Source organism: Rhea pennata, chromosome 26, assembly GCF_028389875.1.
Source record: "Rhea pennata isolate bPtePen1 chromosome 26, bPtePen1.pri, whole genome shotgun sequence".
Lineage (NCBI taxonomy): Eukaryota > Metazoa > Chordata > Aves > Rheiformes > Rheidae > Rhea > Rhea pennata.
This window is the reverse complement of record NC_084688.1, coordinates 6,875,906-6,897,992: the sequence shown is the minus strand read 5'-3', so window position 1 is coordinate 6,897,992 and position 22,087 is coordinate 6,875,906. Positions and strand designations below refer to the sequence as shown.

Sequence of the window (22,087 nt, the reverse complement as noted above, 5' to 3'; positions counted from 1 at the left end):
CTCTTAGTGTTCATGGCCCCTATGATAGGATATTTCCTCATTGCCCTCATTGTAACTCTTGGCCCTGCCCTTCATACCCCCATGTACTATTTTCTCAAGAATTTGTCCCTGATCCGCTACGGCTTAGATATCATCCCAAGGACGCTGATAAATTTGTTGGCAGGAAGTAAAACCTCTTCTTTCATAGATTGTGCATTGCAATTTAATTTGGTCATACTTTTTATCACATCTGAATATTTCCTTTCGGTAGTCATGGTGTATGAATGATATGTAGCAATTTGCCATTGATTACACTATGTTATCACCATGAACAAAAAGACTTACAGGCAAATGTCAGCAACAGCTTAGTTATCTGGACTCCCTGTAGCAGTGGGCTCACTGTTTGGATATTCAGCATGCCTTTCTGCAAGTCAAACCAAATTAATCATTTCTTCTGTGACATCTCACCTGTGCTGAAATTGGTGTGCTCAGATACCTACATATTTGAACTTCCAGACTTCATAGCTGCTCTGCTCGTCATGATGCTCCCATTTATTCTAGTCATCATCTCCTACATCTGCATCATCTACACCATCTTGAAGCTGCCCGTGGCTGAAAGTAGGCAAAGAACATTCTCCACTTGTGTGGTCTGTTCCATTGTACAACTACCTTAATTCATGTACAGCAGCAGCAGAGAACCCCACCACCATCTGGACAATGACCAAGCATGCTGTCTGGGAGATTTTGATTCCTCTGTGAGCATTATCCTTTGTAAAGATCCCAATAAAGTCTGTGAGTGTCTGCAAAATGCACTTATTGTCAGTGCAGGGTTGATACAGTCAGCGGAGTCTGGAGAATAAACCAGCTCACTCGGAAGCAGATCCTCACTTGGCCAGCTGAGCTATTCTTTATATATCACTGAATGTATGGACTAAGGGCACAATTCACTGGTGGGTAGGCTTTCGTTATAATCATGGCAAGAGCTAAGGAAGTTTATTTGTAAGTATGATAGAAGGATGAAATTAAAGTTTGTCTTTTAGTTTCTACTGTGGCGTAACTATATATCAGGGCTGTGCCTAGGTTGTCTCCTCTGGTCTCCAGCAGGAAACAGCTTTACTTCTAATAGCAAAGGTGAGAAATGGACGTTTCTAGAACATGTCAGAATAAGATGAATATCATTCAACATATTAACATAATAATCAACATTATCAACAATAAACAAACATTATTTCCCCTATTTGACTCCTGCACAAAGTGAAAAAACTATCCTGAGTAAGGGAATTATTTATCAGCATCTAGTGCTATTTAAGACAGACTAGAGTGTTGGTAGCTTCTAGGGCATGTGTCATAAGTCTTGTTTCATATGCATCAGCCTTTGCAGCTATTTTGGATATCCTAAGAAATCCCAATGTCACTGAAACCTTTATTTAGGCAATTGAATTGAGTTGTAGATGCCTATACTGTAAAAATCTATTGTAACAGGTTAATGACCGTGGGATCAGGATGCAGGTGTCCAAACATAGGCATCTAATGCTATTTGAGAAGTGTTTGGATGCCCATGATATCTGTTTGAATCTGTATGAGGTTGACAGGTATGACCCAAGATTACAGGGGTTTTATACCATTTTAAAGAAGCAATAGAGGCTAACAAAGGTCCAACAACATGTAAAATGATAACTGATGGTCTTTTTTAGACAACTGAATTTTTCCCAATACTTTGGATTATGTTTCTCAATTTAAGCTGTATTTTAATCACTTTGTTAAATTGATTAATTTTTGCATATTGTGTGTTTTTATATTTGTATTTTGCTTACATATAATAAGCTTCATTTCCTCAGAAGGTGCTTCATTTACTCTTTTTTCCACTGTTCTTCTTTACTAATAGATGAAAAGTGAAAGCAAACATGCATTTAGACTCACAGTGAGCTAACATCCTTAGTAGCTAGAGCTGTGCATCAGTAGATGTCTCCAAATCTATAAAATGACATTTCAACAAAAGAAGTCAGATTTCCAAAGCCTTCTTTCCTTTTGTGTGCAGAGAGAAATGGGTCTGAGAGAAAGGAAGTAAGAGAGAAAGATTAATTTGATTTACATTATATATGGACACTTCGTCCCTTACACTCCTTGAGCAAGAGAGCCCTGGAAAAAATATTAACTTTACAGACAGAACAAGAAAGATTAAATCTCTCTGCCTATATGTTCCTTTTGGAAGAGATACTAAGCAGGGCTCTGAGGGCACTCTGGTACTCTAATTATCATGAGCTGTATCATCTGGGACCTCTTGCTGGAACATTGGATCTGTAAGTTCCAGCCTGGACCCATCTGTTGACCTGTGCCCAGCCCTGTTCCCTGCTGTCTTGACTTGTTTCTGGGCTTCCTTGATTGTCTCTATAACTGCCTGGTCACCTTGTGTTTGTTTGATGATCACTGGACCACCAGTGGAATCTGTAAATGTCACCAACCCTGCTCTGCTCACCTTTCTTGTGCACTGTAGGGCTTCACCCTTTTCCCTTTATAATAATTCAGTAGTGCAGGACATTACAGAAAATCCTTGTTTTCCTTTAGCTGTGAGATAGAAAAATGCTATCTGTACTTAAACAGCGAAAGCCATAATCTGAAATCTAGTGGATGACATTATATTGGAGAAAGTAGATTAGACAACAATCAACTCTTCCTAAAGCTAAAATGATCTTGTAAGAGGTTCCAACCCAAAATAGTCTTTGTCTTAGTCTGTGAGTGGGAGTGGCTGAAGAGGTAGGTAGGAAAATGAAGAAAGTCACTTGAGATTCAGGAAACAGATTTTCAAACACTGTTCCACAGAGATTCTCTGGTAGTGTTGTCATGTCCATTTGAGAAGGTCTAAAAAGATACTAAAGCACACAGTTTTCTAGGATTTTAAGAAGAGCTTAGCTCCTGAAGTATCTCAGGTATGAAGATTTGGACCTCATATTTGTTCTACTCTTCAAATATGATTGAACAGCAATTGCTTGTCTCCTTGACATCATGGCTATGGTAAATTGAAGGCACTTTGGACATGACAACTCCCACTGCAATCACCAAAGAGATTAAGAAATTTGATACTTTTATCTCTGCGTCTGGAGTTATTCTGTGGCCTTCACTACCTGTGGTAAATTATGGAACTTGTGACTAAGAAAACTTCCAAAAAAGTGCTAGTCAATTAAAAGGAAAAAAAAATCCATTAAGAAGCTCTATAGCTCAGGTTATAGCTTTCTTGACAGTTATTGGCAGTTAACTTTCTCAACATTTCCTTGCCATGAGGAGAAAGAATGTGTCCGACTTCAACACTGATTTGATTTCTAGGAGAATAAATAAAGAGCAGATGTTCTAAAGCCCTATCCTATAGAACTCATGCAACGTGACAGTGACAGGGAAGTTATTGGCTACAGCTTTGTTTCATGTTGTACTTCCTCAAAATGAGTCACTTGCAAAAAGATTTAGTGTTCAGGCCCTATTAATAGTCTCAGCCTGTGCCTGAACTTTGCTGTATTTCATCCTAAAAAAGAGAAAAAAATAAATCAAAAATCAAAACATGCCCCCTCTCAACTCCCTCTGCTCCCCAGGTTCTCCAGTGCAAAGATATTTTAGTGCAGAGGGATAGAAGTGACTCCTCCAGCATCCTGTTTTAGATTTTCATAGGCTTGGCATTGTTTGAATTGCTTTAAATTCTTTGTTATTAACTGTGGTGAATGGTAGAAATATTTTCTCAGGACGAGTGAGAATGCCTCTCATCCTTCCTCAGGGTATGTTATACCCATGCCCATGACCTAATGAAGCATTAACCAGTATCAGCCCTCCCTTTCCACAGGCTGAATGTCTCTACTTTCTTGTTTATTCATTTGTTCATTTCCTTCCATTCTTCCAGGAAAGAGACAGTACCCTCACTCTTTGCCGCTGTAGCCCACATTCACTCGGACATTTGAAGTAAGCAATGGGGTCAGAACACTCAGAGTAAACAGAATAAACCTTAGCCTGGAGAAACCGTCTCATAGTTCTCCTTGGGGAGCGGGCATTGGGAAAGAGGGAGAAGGAGGAACACTGTAGGTGAACACCAGGAGAGGGACAGCAAAGCCTGAGAATAAACTAGTAGAGCTCGCCTTTCTATTGTGGGGCAAAACCTAGCTGGCTCTCAGGGCAGGGGAAGTTCTTCTGTGACATGGTCTGAGGTCACAACGGGACATCCAGCATCACAATGACAGCTCCCTTCTTGTGGTCCCACTAATCTCTCCTCACATTTCCCTTTGAGTCCTGGCTGAGCCCCGTCACTGCTGTGACTGCTGTGCTTGTGACTGCTCTTATGACTGTTTTTCTCTTCAGGAGCTGCTTTGCAGTGAGAAGAAGGTGAAGGAAGGCAGTGGAAGAGTGCGGAAAGGCTGTAGGGTGAAGTAAAGAGAAGCAGGAGAAGAAGAATGGAGGGAAAGCGTTTTGAAAGAGGAAAGCAGAAAATAATCACAAACCCTCTCCCTACCGTACCTACATCACTGATGTGCTTGGGAAGGGATGGTAAGACCATCAGGAGTGCTTTTCTGAGTATTGCCATAGAGAATATTAAGTCAAAAAATAGATGTGGAAATCCTGGGGACCTGGACAGAACTGGTGGCTGCAAAGAGAGATTGGCTGACCATTTCTTACTAGCTTCAGTGCGAATTTGGCAGACAGGACTCCTTCTGTTCCTGACTCTGTTCCTGCATTCCTGTTGTACCATCAGGTAGAAGTCCCTGGAACCAGGGGTTAATACCTGCCTTGAAGTGGGGACTAGCCACCTTGAGCTCCTTGTGGGGTGAAAGTGCTAGAGTTGCTCAGGTGGAAGTTTTAAATCTACCTGTGCACAGATCAAATTAGCCCACAAACAGGAGAGATCTGTGATATCATGAGCATCACAGGCTCCTGAAGTGCTGTCATAGAAAACCATCCACTGCCATTTTCTCCTAAGGAGTGGCTCACACTTGGAGATTTGCAACTGAAAGGAAAGGAATCCTGTTTCAAAAAGGCAGTGTCCTGCAACTCCTGCTGAGTTCTAGACATATTGCTTGAAATGTGAATGCCTCCAATTGACTTAACATTAGCATAGATTGTGTTGTCCTCTTAGCATAGATTAGCATAGATCCTCTTGTCCAGGAACGAAGCTACTCCTGGTTTGTTCTCTCTATTTCATGCCTCCAGACTGGTAGAATATGTTTTAAACTTGGACACAATAGTCTAATTTGGATGTCAGATGAGAGGATCCTCTTACTCAACACACTTCTAATATCTTTATTTCAGCTCCAGATTTGTCCTAGACTCAGAAGAGGAATGATAATCTGAAGTCCATCAAAGTCTTGGTCATTTACAGTATTATTTATTAGGGAACGTAGTCTTAATCTGCTGTCCCCTTAGTTAAGAATGTGCTGAATGATTGTAAGCTTGATAAGCTGGAGCATGACATGTCTTTTACTTGTTTTCCAGAGGTTGTTGACATTTGGGATAAGGCGTCTGACTACATTCAACAGCAGCTGTTACTGAAAAAGGTGGGGCTTCCTATTCCTCCCATTCTACCCTGATAGTTTGCATACAGTTAACATCTCCATGCCCCCCCCATGCCATTGATTGCAATTCATCTTCCCCTTGTTTGAAAGAAAGAAAGAAAGAAAGAAACACCACAAAGGGACATAGCAGCTGATGAAGGTAGCAGAGACTGGCTTCTGTCACCTGAGATAAAAAATAATTCCCAGCTCTAGTAGAAAAAAAATATTAGATGCTTTCTGGGCTTCTCCAGTCCCCAGTGTAACAATGGAAAGACCATTTCACAGCATGGTACATTCTTAAGGTTATATCCAATTGTTGAAAATCCCTTGGATCTTATCTAGCTGGTGATGTCTGTTCAGTTTTTATTTCACCAAAATTTCTCAGAGAGTGATAAAGGAGGGAGAAGGAAATCTGTGGAATATGAAGGTCTTCTTGAAAGCTTCCACAGTGCCCCATTGTGTGCACTGGCAGCAGGCAGGTCACAAAGTATCATCATCATGCTCTGGCAAGATATTGGTCAAACCTTCTCATCTAAAAATGCTTGCTATCGTTCTTGTCAAGATATTGGTCAAACCTTCTCATCTAAAAATGCTTGCTATCGTTCTTGTTTTTCCCTCTTCTGTTTTCAGGGCGTCAGAATATATAGGTTTGGGATTTTTTACATCGCTAAGAAACATATATGTACTAGAAATAATAAGGAAATTATTGTTGAGAAACCTGAGTTTCGGTTTCATAAGCTTTTCATAAAGAATTACAGTCTCAAATATGTTCTTCGTGAGCGCCCTGAAGACATTCCTGGTAAGACGACAGCTTAGAACCTTGTCTTTCCTTTGTGACATCTTTGGATTGTATGCTGTTTTCTGTTTAGAAGTGATTGGTGGAACTATAGCACGTCTTCAAAAGTTTCTGAGAACTTATTCAAATATATCACTAAGTGGCAGTGTATAGAAAAAACTCCTGAAGGAATATTTTGTAGTGATAAAGTAAAAAGTTAGACTCTCTTCGACATCTTTTAAAATACTACTCTGCATCATTTCCACTTATTCAGGGGGATGGTGACTGCTGTTTGAGGGAAACTTCTTGAACTTGTTTGGTCTCATAAATCATAAATAGAATTAATGTTCCATATTTACATTATGCCTGACATCGTAAAGGCAAATACCAGACTTTGTGCTGCCTTATAAAGCCTCCTCCTAGTTAAAAGTCAGCTGTAAACAGACTGGAAACAGAGATGGCAGTGAAAGTCTTTCCAACTGGTTATGTTCCCTAAGATTTTTGATCAATATTGCCATTATTACAGCTTAGTACAAAACTGATGAGGCACCAAGAGCTGAGCTGGTGCTCTGAAAGATTCTTTTCTTTCCAATGACTCCATCTTCTCTGTAATATGAAAATCAGTCTGGCATTCCCTGGGGACAGGACTTGGCACTACAAGCCAAGCACTGAGACATTTGTTTCAGGGAGCAGCAAAGGCTGTCTGCTCCCTAAGGGATGGAGAGCTGAACGTGATAATGCAGCCAGCAGTGTGCGAGCCTCTCCAGCCAGGGCCCAGTCCTACAGTAACTTAGCAAGGTGAGTGGGCACATCTAGAGATGGTATCCAGGTTTAACCAAAAGTCCAGATCATAAGTTCATCATGATGAGGCAAGTCCAAGATCAGACTGGGAATTAATCTGCAGGCCAGGTGTAGTGAGGGTAACTAGGGTTAGACATAGTCCAGTGACAACTGGGCAGTTTTATAGTGATGAGATCAGTCCAAAGTCAAGCCAGGAAGGCAGTTTACAGGTCAAGATCTGGATCAATAGGGTCCATTGCTGGGCACAGGTACAGCTAGAGAGCAGTACTGCTGTGATATGGTTCTGGCAGGGATTGAAAGCCCGGAGGTGAACTTAAATGCACTCCTGGGCCCATGAGCAGGGGGTGTGGTTGGAAGGCATAGGTGAGGCTGGTCAGGGCCATTTAGGCATATTAGTGCCCTGAGACCCTGACAGCAGGCTCCCTTCCCAGCAAGATATGCCCTCATGTCTTACAGAGCTCTGGGCTCAGAAGGGACTCACTGCAAAGTGATTGGGAAAGGGACATGGCATAAGAGGCTTGTTTTTGAGAGAAAAGATCTCAGCTGCATTGATGGACTGACTATTCCCTAAGGGATGGGGAGCTGAGGAAGACAATATGATTGGCAGGGCAAAGACCTCACCAGTCAGAGCTCAGCCCTGCAACACCAAGTGAAGTGAGCACAGCAAATGCAGAGATGGCATCCAGATTCAAGCAAGAGTCCAGAGTTTGGATTTGTTTGAGTTTGATAAACTACTATCTAAGTAATTTAATTCATCTTTTGCCTTTTTCTAGATAATACACAAATCGTTCCTCTGAACTTTTCAGAGATAGCCTGGAGCACTAACCTTCCTCGAGATGTTGTGCAAGGCTGTATAGATGAGACTGCTATGTCATTTTCATGGGCCCTAGCAAACAGAAAAGATGTTGATTTTGTCTTCAATGGTGTTGGTATTCTTTCCATACGACAAAAAGTTGTGAAAATGAGATTTTACCTTGACTTTCTCCGTGCTATGGATAAGGCTGGAAAACTTGTCAAAACTCTTCTAGCTGTAAGTTTTTCATTTTCCTCGTACTACCAAATGGGTTTCTTTTGTTGTTGTTTTGTTTGTTTGTTTGCTTTTCCAAATCCTACCACAGGACTAAGAAACTGTTTTCTATTGGCTTGTCACAACTTGTCCAGCCATTAGAGCTGTTACAAGTGTATTCTTGCTGTTACAAGAATGCCAGCTCTTTGTAGAGTTCTTGTCCAGCGTTCAGTCTGATTAGCAAAATAGAAAAAATTAGAAGTTATACTGTATTATGTAAAAGGTATCTCCAAATCAGTACCCTCCCTAAATACTTAAAGCAAGACAAGAACATGGTACTTCCTATTAGACTCCCCTGCCTTCCACACACATCAGAAACATCTGATTTCTGTTTAAGATTCATCAAAAGAAGCCAGGAAACGAAGTCCAACAGCCAGAAACTAAGGGTAATCTAACACCTTCCCTTGTGCTTGCCTCCACTGATTTCCACCAGTGAAAAATAGTCTCCTAATTGAGTCTGTTGATTCTTGTTCTTGACAAAAGCCTGTTAGTGTTATTACCCATTATCAATTCTTTGTTGTGCACCTTCTTCTGATTAAGATGACATTTTAATGTTAATAAAAGTACATCTAATTAGGGGGCTTCTGAAAGGCAGCTCCTTCTTTGTGCAGTAGAAAGGTTTGCTGCCTTTTTGAACCCTCTCATGAATCTATGCCCTTCTTCAGGCTCCAAAGGGGAAGGATTATGCCATTCTCAGCCCAGAAACTGAAGTCTTTGAGATGCATCCTGATGGTATCATCATGTTTCCCAGGTTAGTATCTTTGCTATTGTAGCTCTTAACCAACAAAGCTAGCTATTTCTCAGCTCTCACTTAGTAGCACTATCTTGCCATGGCTTTTCTATTCCTCGAGAACAGTCATTTCAAATAAACACTTCCCAGTTAACTCTCTGCTTGCTCTTACTGGTTTGGGGATGTGAATATTTGGTATATTAAAGAAAAAAATATTCTGAAAAACAGAATAATGTCTGTGCTTTATATTTTTCAGCCTAAGTTACTCATGGAGAGGAATTCAGGTAACATTTTTCATAAAGTTTCAGTTGTTCACTTTTTTTCTTTTGGTTAAGATTGTAATAAATCAATAAACAGAGGAATAAAATTTCTAATCATTCCAATGTGTTGTACTTGCATGGAAAATATCTCTTAGAAGGTGTCTCAAAAATCAGATCTATACAAGTCCTACATTTTTGATTTTTCATGTCACAGCAAACAAGCAGGAGATATTTTTTTCTCAAAATAAGTCCATATCTAGTGGACTTCTACCAATACCCATGCCCTCTTGAGGTTCTGATTGCTTAATAACTTAGGAAATAGTTTTAACTCTCTACAGATGCCCTGACATAAATTGGAGAGTGTCTGCAAGTGAGCTGAAGGGCAAGACCAAAACTTAAAATACACTTTGCAAATTGGAGCAAAAGAGGTTAGTCTGTTCTCCATGAGCACTGTGAGTAACAGATGAGAGATATATGCTGCTCAAATAGCAGCAAGTAGGATTTGTGTTAGAATGACCTTTCTGAAAAAAAGGAGAGTGAATTGCTGGCACACATGGACTGGGGCTCTTCTGATCTTCCAGGCACTGCATTTCTTCACTGTATCATTCAGTTTCCTAACCACAGTCCTCAATGATCTAATATATTCTGTCCTGGAAAGTAATGACCTGCCCAGAAGCTTTAAAATAGCTCTCTGACCAGATGATCAATGCAAATTGCAAAAGAGTATGGTGCTCTTTCTTCAAAGTGGTGTTTTCTTCTTCCCAGATTTCAGCATAAGCTACCAGGTGGAGAAGAATCTGCAGAAACATCTGTAAAGTCTTGCCAAGATAGTGAGCTGGAAGAAACAATCTCAGAAAATAAGCATGACAGGAATCTCACATCAGAACATTCTGCCAGGTGAGACTATGGGAGAAATGCTGACTTTGTATTCTGGTACCTGTGAGTGAGATATTTCCCTTGCACACCCTTCTTGTGCTGAATGACCAAAGATATTTACCTTTCTTTACCTGTTTTTTTTCTGCAATGTAAATGATACTGAGCTTTACTTTGGGAATGTTATGGCACACCTAAATGTTATAGTTCAGACTTCTCCCTCTCTCCTCCTCTCTCTCCCTCATTCTCTCTCCCCTTCCCTTCCCCCTCTTTCCTTCCCCCTCCCTTCATCCTTCCCCTCTCCCTCTCCCTCTTGCTCTTCCAGTTCTCCTCTCCCATCCAAATCTTTCTCATCTCCCTGTATTTGAAAAAAAATAGAATAGACCCAACTATTCTTCTCAACCACTTTATGCTTCAGAACAAGGTTTAGAGCTTGTGAGCACAGGATGGAGATCAAGCTCCTTCTGTGCTCATACAAACTCAACCTGGTATTTACTTTCAGCGAGCTGCCACGATGTCTGGGCAGATCCCCAGATGGAATCAAGCAGAAACCAGTTTCTCAAGCCAGAAGTAAAACTGCTTTTTCAGTTTACAATGACCATGAGGGAGCAAGACAGGTACATGATAGGGACCGATGTCATTATTGCATCATATTTAACTACAGAAAAAGAATAGTCATATGGATAGCAATCTTAAGATCTCTCCTGGTGTGTTTATTTTAATATTGAACTATTAATTTTAGTTGTTAGTTTAAAAGATGGAAGTGACTATATTTTCACAACGTAGTAGTTTCCATTTCTACCTTCTTGTGAAATTTCTACAAATATTTTTTCTAAGTATTGCTTGTGCTAGAAATGTTAGCTGTTATGCTTTTATGGGATAGTAAAGAGGAATTTTTTCTTAGATAATTGATTATTAGTAATTTTATTACAAGATAAATAGTAGTTTAGTATTAGTAAAATCTAGATACTAGCAGATTATTAGTTATAATAGTTCTTGTAGGCACTACAGGCCTTTCAGTTAGCCCTGCTGACAAAAAGGTTCAGAAAAGAGGATGAGAACTGAAAAACAGGTCTCCCTCCATCCAGAATCAACCTCCCCAAACAGATGAGAGTAATACTGCATGCTATTGCATTTCTGTTGCCCTCCAGGGAACAGGCTTCCCATCTGTTCAGAAGAACCAAAGATATCTCCACTCATTGTCTGCTGAAGAGAGGCAAAGGAAAAAAAGTGTAAACTGGGCAGCATACAAAACTGCGATTGAAACAGAGGAGCTTCCGAGGCTGCAGGTACTGGAAGCATTTTAGAGCATTGAAAGACTTAGCATATCTGTCATCCAAGGGAGATGAAATTTGAAGATATTCAACTCTCAATAGCACTGTTGCCTCAAAAAAGCGAAGTGTGTGATTGTTGTCTTTCAAACATGCTTGCTCACTGCTCCGAGGGAGAATCTGTCAATAAATACACACACACACACACACACAGAGACATATATATTATATCATATATATGCTTATATATATACTTACACATATATTTATATGTGTGTGTATCTGTATACACACATACAGATATGTGTGTGTGTGAACACACACATATCCCTCCCTTGAACTTCGGAACTTAGGAAGCTTCATCCTAAGGTGCTTTTACTTCTGTTTGAACACTTGTAGCCAAATGGCTTGAGACAGTTGTATGCAGGCTTCCTGTAGGGGCAGAGCTCCAGGCAGTCTTCTCATTTACTAAGATGTTATTACAATCAATACTGCATTTTTTAACAGTATAATATTTTTAAAGGACTTGTTCTCAAGGACAGTGATATACCAACAACAACAAAGTATTTCTGATAGCTTTTTTAGCCAAGGAATAAAGCCTTTATGTTCACCTAGTTGGACAATGAATTTTGTATTAAATATCTTGAGATAGGCTTTGCAATAAGATGCCTCCCTGCTGTTTAGTGACAGTTCTGTTCATACCTCAGTGCAAAATTCGTTATATATTTTTTATTCCTTCTATAACAGCCAAGATCTCAGACAGAACAACTGAAGCCAGGGAAAGATTACGGCATTAATCTTGCTATTGGTGATATGGAAAAAAGGGGGAAATTTGAACAGAACAGAGAACTGACAAGATCTTTAAAATAAATAAATATATTATTCCCAGGATTGTAACTTCTTTGTCAAAATGCTGGAACTGTATTCCAGAAAATCAGAAACAGGGTCTCCTGCCCAATAAAGACTTCTATAGGCTGTCAGCTTTTGAAGAAATAGCAAGTGGAAGCAGTGACCACTGAAGCTCAGGGGAAAAGTCGAGCCTAGAAAGGGTCATTAGCACCATTCAGTCTAACCTGCCAAACATTTCTGAAGGCAGTGAACAGTAGCATCTACTCTTCACTGCAAACCACCTCCCCTTGTCTATGATATGATGACTGATGTCAGAAGTGAACCTCTGTTCAGGCTATGGCATCAACTTGAGGGGTGTGATTCTCCATCTATAACCACATTCTGCCTCTCTGGGGTAGTTGTTAACTGAAACTGGAAGTTTCTGAAACCAGATCAAATCAGATGGGCTGGAGAACTGCACAGGTCATGTGGTCATAGGTTTGTCTACTGTTAAATGTTCAGAGCTTCTAATTGAGGTGAGAACCAGCACCAAGTCTTCCTTTAATGTCAATGCAGGTAAAGTGGACTGCTGCAACCCAATCAAAAGTTCAGTCAAACTTACTGTTTCCCTCAGTTCATAAAGATGGGGTGACTCCTCACTTCCCACCTGTAATAGAAAAGAAGAATAAAGAGGCAGAAAAGCTGGAGAGTCTACAAAAAGAGTAAGTGTGTGCCAGATCCAGCTAGTCCTGGAATGTTCAGTGACTCTGACCAACCTGTGTGGTCAAGATTCCAAACCTCTCAGCCGTGAGTTTGGATATTGCATCCTCTGATTTTTCATGATTTGGGAATAACTCCTTCCAAGTGCCAATCTGAAGCCCAGAGAGAATGGCTAAAATTCTCTTGAGCTAAAGCGGGGATAGAAATGGCACCATGTGTGTGTAGTAGCTGGGGGAAGGAAAGGGTAAGCTCACAACCAGTGTGTGACAAGTAAGTTTCCTCTGTGTTTCTGTAGCCAGCTTTCCATACGATCTAGGCAGAGGCTCCAGGTCTTGGAAACATACAAAGCCCGGAGGGAAGAGTGGCAAAAGAGAGTCGAACTAAATCAGCAGAGGAAGAATGAAAATAAGTTCCTCTGGTAGGTACCACTAAATATGGATATATTTCTCCTTCCCCTGCAATGACCATCCTCTCACTGCCAGCAGCTCCTTTGGGAAAAGGGGTCTTTCACTAACACCACTCACAGGATGGACAGCAGCAGACTTTTGAGTCTGATCTTCAATCAGACATACTTTTTATCTGGGGAGTGATTGCTGGGCACTCAGATGAAGATTTCAATATGCAACTTTGTTCTTTTCTTCCTTCTCAGGTCAGAGAATGTACCCTTCCTTTTAGAGCACAATAACATGAAAAAACCCTTGCCCGGCCCTTTGACATTTTTCAGTCCAAGGTCTCAGCCTCTGTCTGACTAAATTGACTAAATTGCAGAGTGATTAGTTACACTGGGTACCTTGTATTGGGAACCAGTATTTCTCTGCCTTTATACCTGTAATTTTAACTGAAGGGATTTTTTTTTGTTGTTGTTTGTTTGTTTAATTCCTTAGCGCTGGGGAGAAGATACAGCTCTGGGACCGAAGTGAAAGATGTTAGAAGTTGCTAGATGCATGAGATATGAGTGCTTCAACAGAGTCCAAAAGGAGGATCCTACACCTTCTTACTAAAGAGTACAGACTGACTGGATCTGAAGACTGGCAAAACCCAAGAACCATCACTTCTAGGGATGAGTGAAGGAATGTCAGTGCCAGAGCTCTCACTGCTGGTGTCTGTGTTGTCCTCTTTGCAGCAATACAGCTGTTGGGAAAGGTGGTGGTAGGGGAATCTTTTACCTGCTAAAATCTGGACTATGTAAAATAAAGATGATTGGTGCTTGTTCATAGACTGTGATGGATATCACTGCAGGAACAATGACGGGAAGATTTGTTAAAGACCCTATGTTCTATCCCATAATTATTGGTATGAAATGTCCATACATACACCCCACAGCACATCCATATATAAACCTGGCAGGGTACATACATGCTATGATACACATACATGACCATGTGAGTATATACACATACCATCCTAAACTGATAACACAGCATACATATACTTTTCCATAACATACAGTCATGGCTGTATATAACAACACACTGTCTGCAGTACAACACAACTCTATCACACCATTGACACCATATCCAGACACTCCATACACAGAAGTAGTGCACGCACACACACAAACATAACATAGTGTCCAGGCCACACTTCTGTGTGCTGCATCCTCAGTCCCCAGGGGAGGGAGGGTGAGCACAGGGAGGGTTAAAGTAGCTAGTGATCCTCCGCATTGTGAGGGGAAGGGTCAAGGGCAGGGAGCTGCACAGTAGCAGTAGAAGGGCAGATTGTGAGGCAGATGGTTGTACTCTTTTTCATCTACAGTACTTTCAGGAAGAACAAATACGGGGACAATCATTTCGCATCTCTGGGCCTTGGTCATTCCCTTTGCTGTTCAGTGTCATGTCAGGGTAATGTTTACTTGTTCAAGTACCCAGGGACACACTCATCTCCTTCTGTCCTGGAATGCTTTCCTCCCTCCCTGTGCCACATCAATGCAAACATTCACAGAACGGCTGAGGTTGGAAGGGACTTCTGGAGATCATCTAGTCCAACACTCACGCATGTCAACACCTACAGCATGGTAGACAGGGTTGTGTACAGGCAGATTTTGAGTATCGCCAGAGAAGGAGACTCCACAACCTCCCTGGGCAATCTGTTCCAGTGCTCTATCATTCTCACAGGAAAAAAGTTCCTCACAATCAGGTGGAACTTCCTGTGATTCAATTTTTGCCCATCGCCTCTTATCCTTTTGCATGGGACAACTGAAAAGAGTTTAGCTCCATCCCCTTGACACCCTCCCTTCAGGTACTTATACACATTGACAAGATCCCCCCTCAGTCTTCTTTTCTCCAACCTAAACAGGTCCAGCTCTCTCAGCCATTCCTCACAGGGCAGATGCTCCAGCCCTCTGATCATCTTTATAGCCCTATGCTGGACTCTCTGCAGTAGCTCCATGTCTCTCTTGTACTGGGGAGCCCAGAACTGGACACAGTACTCCAGGTATAATCACCAGGGCTGAGTAGAGGGCCAGGATCACCTCCTTCGACCTATTGGCAATGCCCTTCCTGATGCAACTCAGGATATCATTGGTCTTCTTGGCCACAAGGGCACATTGCTGGCTCATAGTCAACTTGTTGTCCAGCAGCACTCCCAGATCCTTCTCTGCAGTATTCCTTTCCAGCAGATCAGCCCCCAGACTGTACTGATGCCTAGGATTATTTCTCCCTAGGTGCGGGACTCTGCACTTGCCCTTGTTGAACCTCATGAAGTTCCCCTCTGCCCAACTTTCCAGCCTGGTCGGATCTCTAAATGGCAGCACAGCCCTCAGGTGTATCAGCCACTCCTCACAGCTTGGTATCGTCAGCACACTTGCTGAGGAGGAACTCTGTCCCGTCATCCAGGTCATTGATGAGTAAGCTGAACAAGACTGGCCCCAGTACTGAGCTCTGGGGGACACTGCTAGCTACTGGCCTCCAATTAAATTCTGCATCGCTGATGACAACCTTCTGAGCTCTGCCATTCAGCCAGTTCTCAATCCACCTCACTGTTTGCTCATCTAGCCTGCATTTCCTGAGCTCACCTAGGAGGATGTTATGGGAGACAGTGTCAAAAGCCTTGCTGAAGTCAAGGTACACAATGTCCACTGCTCTTCCCTCAACTACCCAGCCAGTCATTTCATCATAGAAGGCTATCAGATTGGTTAAGTATGATTTTCTCATAAAAAATGCAGCATGGTGAATCCATGCTGAGTGCTTCTGATCATCTTCTTTTCCCCTACATGCTTAGAGATGAAATCCAGGACGAGCTGCCTAAAAAGATCTCTAACCCAGTCCTCCTTTCTCCAGACTTTCTCCCTTGCCTCCAGGCTCTGGGATTCCAGAGGGCTGCCCTTAGCAGTAAGGAATGAAACAAAGCAGCCATTCAGTACCTCTGCTTTCTCTGTATCCTTCATCACCAGGGCCCTCACACCATTCAGCAGCAGGTCTACATTGTCCCCAGTCTCCTGCTAGCTGGAGCAACACTTTGCACAGCCAGCCATTAAGTGATTTCCCTGCCTATGAAAGTGAGGGAAAAGAGCACAATTTGAAGACAAATGATAGAAAAGATAAAGCAACACCTGACTTCTGGAGAGATCTGCTAATTAACCTTCTGTCCTTGTCACTTGGTAATTAAAGATAAGGTGACATTATGACCCATGGAATAGTCTGAGCCAAAACTCTTTTGTTTGTGCACTCTCTTCCATTTACGACGACAAGGAATGGTGTTAACAAAAAATGGATAGTTATGTACATTATAAAAATCTTTGATGTAAAATTTTCCATTATTTATATGAGATAAAGAAAAGACAAATGAGACAAAAAATAAGTGGGAGAAAGGAGAGAAAGAATGTGTTGGCTTTCTCAAAGAGGAGCATACACATCCTTCTGAGAACCCAGATCATTCAGGACTTCCATGAACGAGAAGCAATCACCAATTATTATAATCTGATACTTGGTGGTTCCAAGACGTCTGCCCAGATCTAGGGGAAACTTGACCTATGGTAGACTGACCCACTCCCTGCTTATACAGGTATGCCAACACATCCGGATGCTTTTATCTCTTTTCCAGCAGGAATTTTCAGTTCCTTTCATAATTGACACAGATTTAACAAGAAGAGCCAAAAACAGCACCAGAGTAAACATCCCATCCCACAAAAGACATATGGATTTGTTCAAATGAATTTGTTCCAAGGACCCTTGAACAGCTGTCTACTGGCCATAAAGAAAACATGATGGGTGGATGACAGTAGAGACATCTTCATGTTTGACATCAAAATTCAGATGAGATAACTCCAACACTGTAATACGGAAGTGATTAAAGTTCAGAGTAGGGAAATCATAGAGTTATTAGACTAAAATGTTCATATTTAATGTTCATTTATACCCTCACTACATAGCATTAAAGGTTGATTTTTATCCTATTTTGAATTGAAAGGACATTTATTCATGATATTTTTCTCCCAGGTGCAACTGACATCAGACTGGAGAAATCAGTTCTCAATCTCTGAGTTTATCCTCCTGGGATTTGCAAAAAAACCCTGAGCTTCAGAATCTTCTCTTCCTGCAGTTCCTGATTATTTACTTTGCAAATGTCATTGGAAATATGTTAATGTGCTGGTGGTGGCTGATCAGTACCTCCACATCCATATGTACTTTTTCCTGGGCAACTTGTCTTACTTGGAAATCTGCTACAACATCACCATCCTTCCCAGAAGAATACTTCTTCTGGGAAAAGAAGCATTTATACTGGGAGCTGTTTCAAACTATTATTTCTTTGATGTCCTGACAGCCACGAAATGCTGCCTTTTAGCTGTGATGTCTTGATGTCTTGTGATTGGTGTTTAGCAATATGTGAGACACTGATATATCACCCTGATGAATAGCCAAGTGTGCATGCACCTTGCTGCCTATTTCTGGTCAGTAGGCTTTTTGGGCAGCATCATTTTAATTATTTTAGTTTGCAAGCAAATGCTTTGCAAGTCCAATCAAATTGACCATTTCTTCTGTGATTTAGCTGTGACTGTGAAATTCTCTTGTAGTGACACTCATACACTCTTAACATTGCACAACTGATTCCATTCATTTTAACACTGTCATCCTACATCTGCATCATCAGAACCATCCTGAGCATTCATTCTGTCACAAGAAGGCAGAAGGCCTTCTCTACTTGCTCTTCCCACCTTGTTCTGGTAATAGTATTCTATGAGACATGGCTCACCACATACATGGTTCCATCTAATCACATTCAAAAGAGTTACAAAAAGTTTTCTTCGTATTTTACTCTATCTTGACTTCACTGATCAATCCCCTCACCTACAGACTGACGAACAGAGAACTCAAAGAGACCCTGAGAAGGGCTGTCAAAAATCTGATGGATATTTCTGAAACTTCTGTTAGGTAATGAAATGGTACTTTCTGTATCTAACAAGCTGCAGGACATCTTGTTATTCAAAGAATGTTTAAAAAAAATTGTGGCCTCATACCCCACAAAATTGTTCAGTAGAACATGTAAATTTTGGGAGAACTCTTATGTGCATCTGGACTGGCAAGCTCCTTATTCATCCCTCCTTCATTTCAGTGAGCTGTCAAAGTTTGTGTTATGGTCATCAAGTCTCCAAGCATGACTCCTGGCTTTTGATGTCATATTCTTAATTACATTTATTTTACACAACTCTGCTTGCCTAAAGATAAGATGTCAAATCTAAACTAGTTACTCTAGTGCTAATATGTGGTACTTCCAGAGGAGAATCGGTTCTCTGATGAAATGATCCTGACAGTCAGCCCCAGGATTTGATGAGCAATTCAATGAACAATCTCCATTGACAGAGGGAACCAGAAAATAAAAGCCTTCTCATTCATCTTCATGTGTCTTTCATTTGAAGCGCACTGTGTGAGCAAACCATCTAGATATTGTTTATGAGCAATGAAGATAAAAAGGCGTTTGCAGGACATCATCCATGCCATGCTAAGGTGGACACCTTAATTAAATCAGAAGAAATGGTTTCTTGGATTGCCTACAACTATCCCTTAACCAAAAAAGACAGAGATTTAGATTTCAGCTTAAGTGAGAAAAATCTCACTTTTAGTCAGTAACTTACTCTTGGATATTCCATTCCTTGGGATGGAACTCAGCTTCTTAAACATGGATGTCTAATGATATTTTAGACATCACTGTGTATCCAGGACATCCACAAAGTGCTGGCACATTTGACATGCACTTATGGGACTCCGCAACATACTAGAGCAGAAGCTGGAAACCAGACAGAACATCATAAAGCATCTAAAATGCCACTGAATTATTCTACTGACTTTAATACTTATAGAAAGATTCACTTGACTTCCTAGAGTATCAAGACATCAACAGATCAACAGGGAACTGACAGATACAACACACGAATCATGGAAGATCCTTGCCCATTTGGAGCTTAATGGGAGATTGCTCAGTTTACTCCAGAGCTTTTCAAAATGTCACCTATATGAAAGGAACCAAGTCTTTAACACTGTCAAATGCGCTAAATGAGGTGTCTAAAATACTTGCAAGCTAGAATTAGTCACAAATTTTTCTTGGTGGCTACACTACTTTCCTGCAATTGTTTTGACTGGACCTCAGGGATAATAATGAAGATTTAAATAACTAACTTACATTTTCATTCAGATGCCTACAATTAAGCATCTTCAGATTCACCTGAACACCATGACCATGCTGGCTGCAGAGCTGACTCACACTGTCCCCTGTGATGTCAAGTTCTCCATTGACAGTAATGGAACAGCAGATACTGGAAAATGAGTTAAGTGCCCAAACTTCTAAAAAAAAAAACAAAAACAAAAAGAGAGAGCTAGAGAGAGAGCGAGAGAGAGAAAAAAAAAAGGTGTCATTGGAGTTGCCTTGTGATATCCTGTTTGGCCTCTAGATGCTGCTTCAGAACAACTAAAGTCTTATCTCTGCTCTCTGCTGTCCCACTGCTCATCCCACTGCCCCAGACTCACTGGGATGTATCAGATAACCTAAGACATCTCAAAGGGTGCCAGACCTCTGTAGGAAACTGCAAACTCACGTACAGCCTAGACAGCTCGCTCTGAAGTAGAAACCTACCTGCCAAACAGACAGATCATGCCTGAAACTCTGATGGCTATGTTAACTGGATCTCCACTGACTATACAGACATTCAACTTACATGGAAATGTATTATAGATGCCTTAATGTATTTTTTTAATCTTGAGCTAAATTCTGCCCTTAAAGTTTTAATCAGATGAATTCCATTCCTTCTGAACTTCGAAAAGTGCTGTAGGTCACCAAATACAATCTGAACATTGCACCTGGCAAAGACATCACTATAGACCCTAGGAGACAAGGTAACATTTTCCACTGGGTCCAAAACTAAATGAGAAATTGAACACAGAAAAATGTAAAAGACTATTTCCCCGGTTTTCCCTCCACCAATGATGAGACACTTCAGCATAAGACAAACAATTTATATATACATTGTCCCATCTGTGGTTAGCCTTCATCATCTCAAAAGCACACATGTTCAACATCTGGTTCAGCAGGCCTCCAGCCTGTGCTTTGGAGTGGGGTTATTTTGTTCCCTGGGCAGGACTTTGCATTTGCCTTTGCTGAGGGACTTGATATTCCTGCAGAACTTCACCCATGTTTGCTTGTAGATAAATCCCAGACCTTCCACCACATGGAATGGACTCAGTCCTGATTTACATTTCATCAGGAAGAGAAGAATAGAGCCCGTGACTTCATATGACTATATTGAAATAACAAAAGGCTCTTGCATGGCTAAAACACTCTAAGAAAGGTTTTTGGTGAATTTCAACCAAATCCCCTAAGTTCACCCAAAATAAATCCTCAAGTTCAAGCTGGCTACATAGAGTCTCTCAAAAGTGAGTCTACTGAGAATAGCATGACTGGATTCTTTTGCATCCTTCTTAGAAAGGTGAGTGCATGCAACCCCAGGTAAAGAGAGCTACTGTAGTTCATGACTGAAATGGGTACAGATCCCCAAAACAAAGTCCTATGAACTCTTTAATAATAAAATCAAGACAGAAGCTTTAAAAGAAAATATGACTTTCTCTCTCCTTCATTTTTTTTTTTTTTTAATTTACGTACTTCTAACTTTAGGAAATTTTGGTATTTACCCCTTTCCATTTTTCTTTTGCTATTTTTATGGTCGTGTTTTTGCTTTGTTTTGGTGGTAATGGTTCTGAGCTTCCTTTTGGCTGCAAATGAGATATGAGTTTTAAATGAATAGTTCTAACTGTTGGTTTGACATTCCCCCCCCCCCCCCAAAAAAAAACTCATTCCACTTTTTTTTTTTTTTTTTTTTTTTTTTTTTGTCAGCTGAACCCATTGTTCATGTCTGAAACTTTCTGTTATAATTTCTCATGCTCCTATTCTGGAAATGTTGAAAAATGTTGTTAATTTTGGAGGAAAATATCCATCCCAAGTAAATGCTCCTATACATAGCTGTATCTTATTAACTGTTTAATTCCTGAACTAGTCCATCAAGTTGATAGTCACTTCCCTTTTCCATTTGCTAAATTATCTCTCAAGTCAATGGTCTAGCTGGATATTTTCCTTCTATACAAGCATTCAGTTTCTCTTAATCTAATTCTGTTCATTCTGTTGTGTAGGCATTTTTCAGTCTACTTACCCCTGAAAAATCCTACCATCTATTCATCTCTCCTTTGATCCAGCTGTTTTCAAGGTTTGTTTTCTGAGAAAATTGGACTTTCCTGGGACCAAAGTTAAAGACATGACATTACGTTTTTTAAAAATTTTATAATTAATATTTATTCTCCTTTCAGTAAAACAGGTTCTGAGTTTTTTTTGTTTTTTGTTTTTGTAATTATGATAAATATTCCTCGTGTTTCTGTGCATAATTAGTACAAAATATGAAATCAGTGGTAACTAGAGTAGGCAAAGACTTTGCAAACAGGGACATTTCTGTGGGGTGCACTTCTGTCCACTTACTGCTTGACCAGCAAGTTGCCCTTCTTCTCTTTGATTCCCACCAGGAGATAAGCCAAACTAATTCCCTCTCAAAATACCTTTATTTCCTTTCTTCCTGTAGTATGCAATTAAAATAAATGACAAATGCAAATTACATTTCACATGTTCATTGAAAAGTACCTGAGAGCTCTCTAGTTCACTACACAATGCTTAATTCTATAGGGAGAGGCAGAACACCAGACACAGAGCTCATTATGGCTGCCAGCACTTTAATGAGTCTCCTGAGTAATCTGTTGCTGCATCCCTGTTACTTTGCAACTGCATCAAACTA

General features: G+C 40.7%; 1 long non-coding RNA gene across 1 annotated transcript in view; it reads right to left on the bottom strand.

The window, feature by feature from the left end:
• Window positions 1–10,758: 10,758 nt before the first annotated feature.
• The window catches only part of LOC134151265 (uncharacterized), a 44,702-nt gene continuing 33,373 nt past the window's right edge, over window positions 10,759–22,087 (bottom strand). Inside the window, exons 4-5 of the long non-coding RNA XR_009960810.1 lie at window positions 12,728–12,772; window positions 10,759–11,457 (exon numbers count right to left, since the gene is read on the bottom strand). This is a non-coding gene — a long non-coding RNA (uncharacterized LOC134151265). The remainder of the gene's footprint in view (window positions 11,458–12,727; window positions 12,773–22,087) is intronic.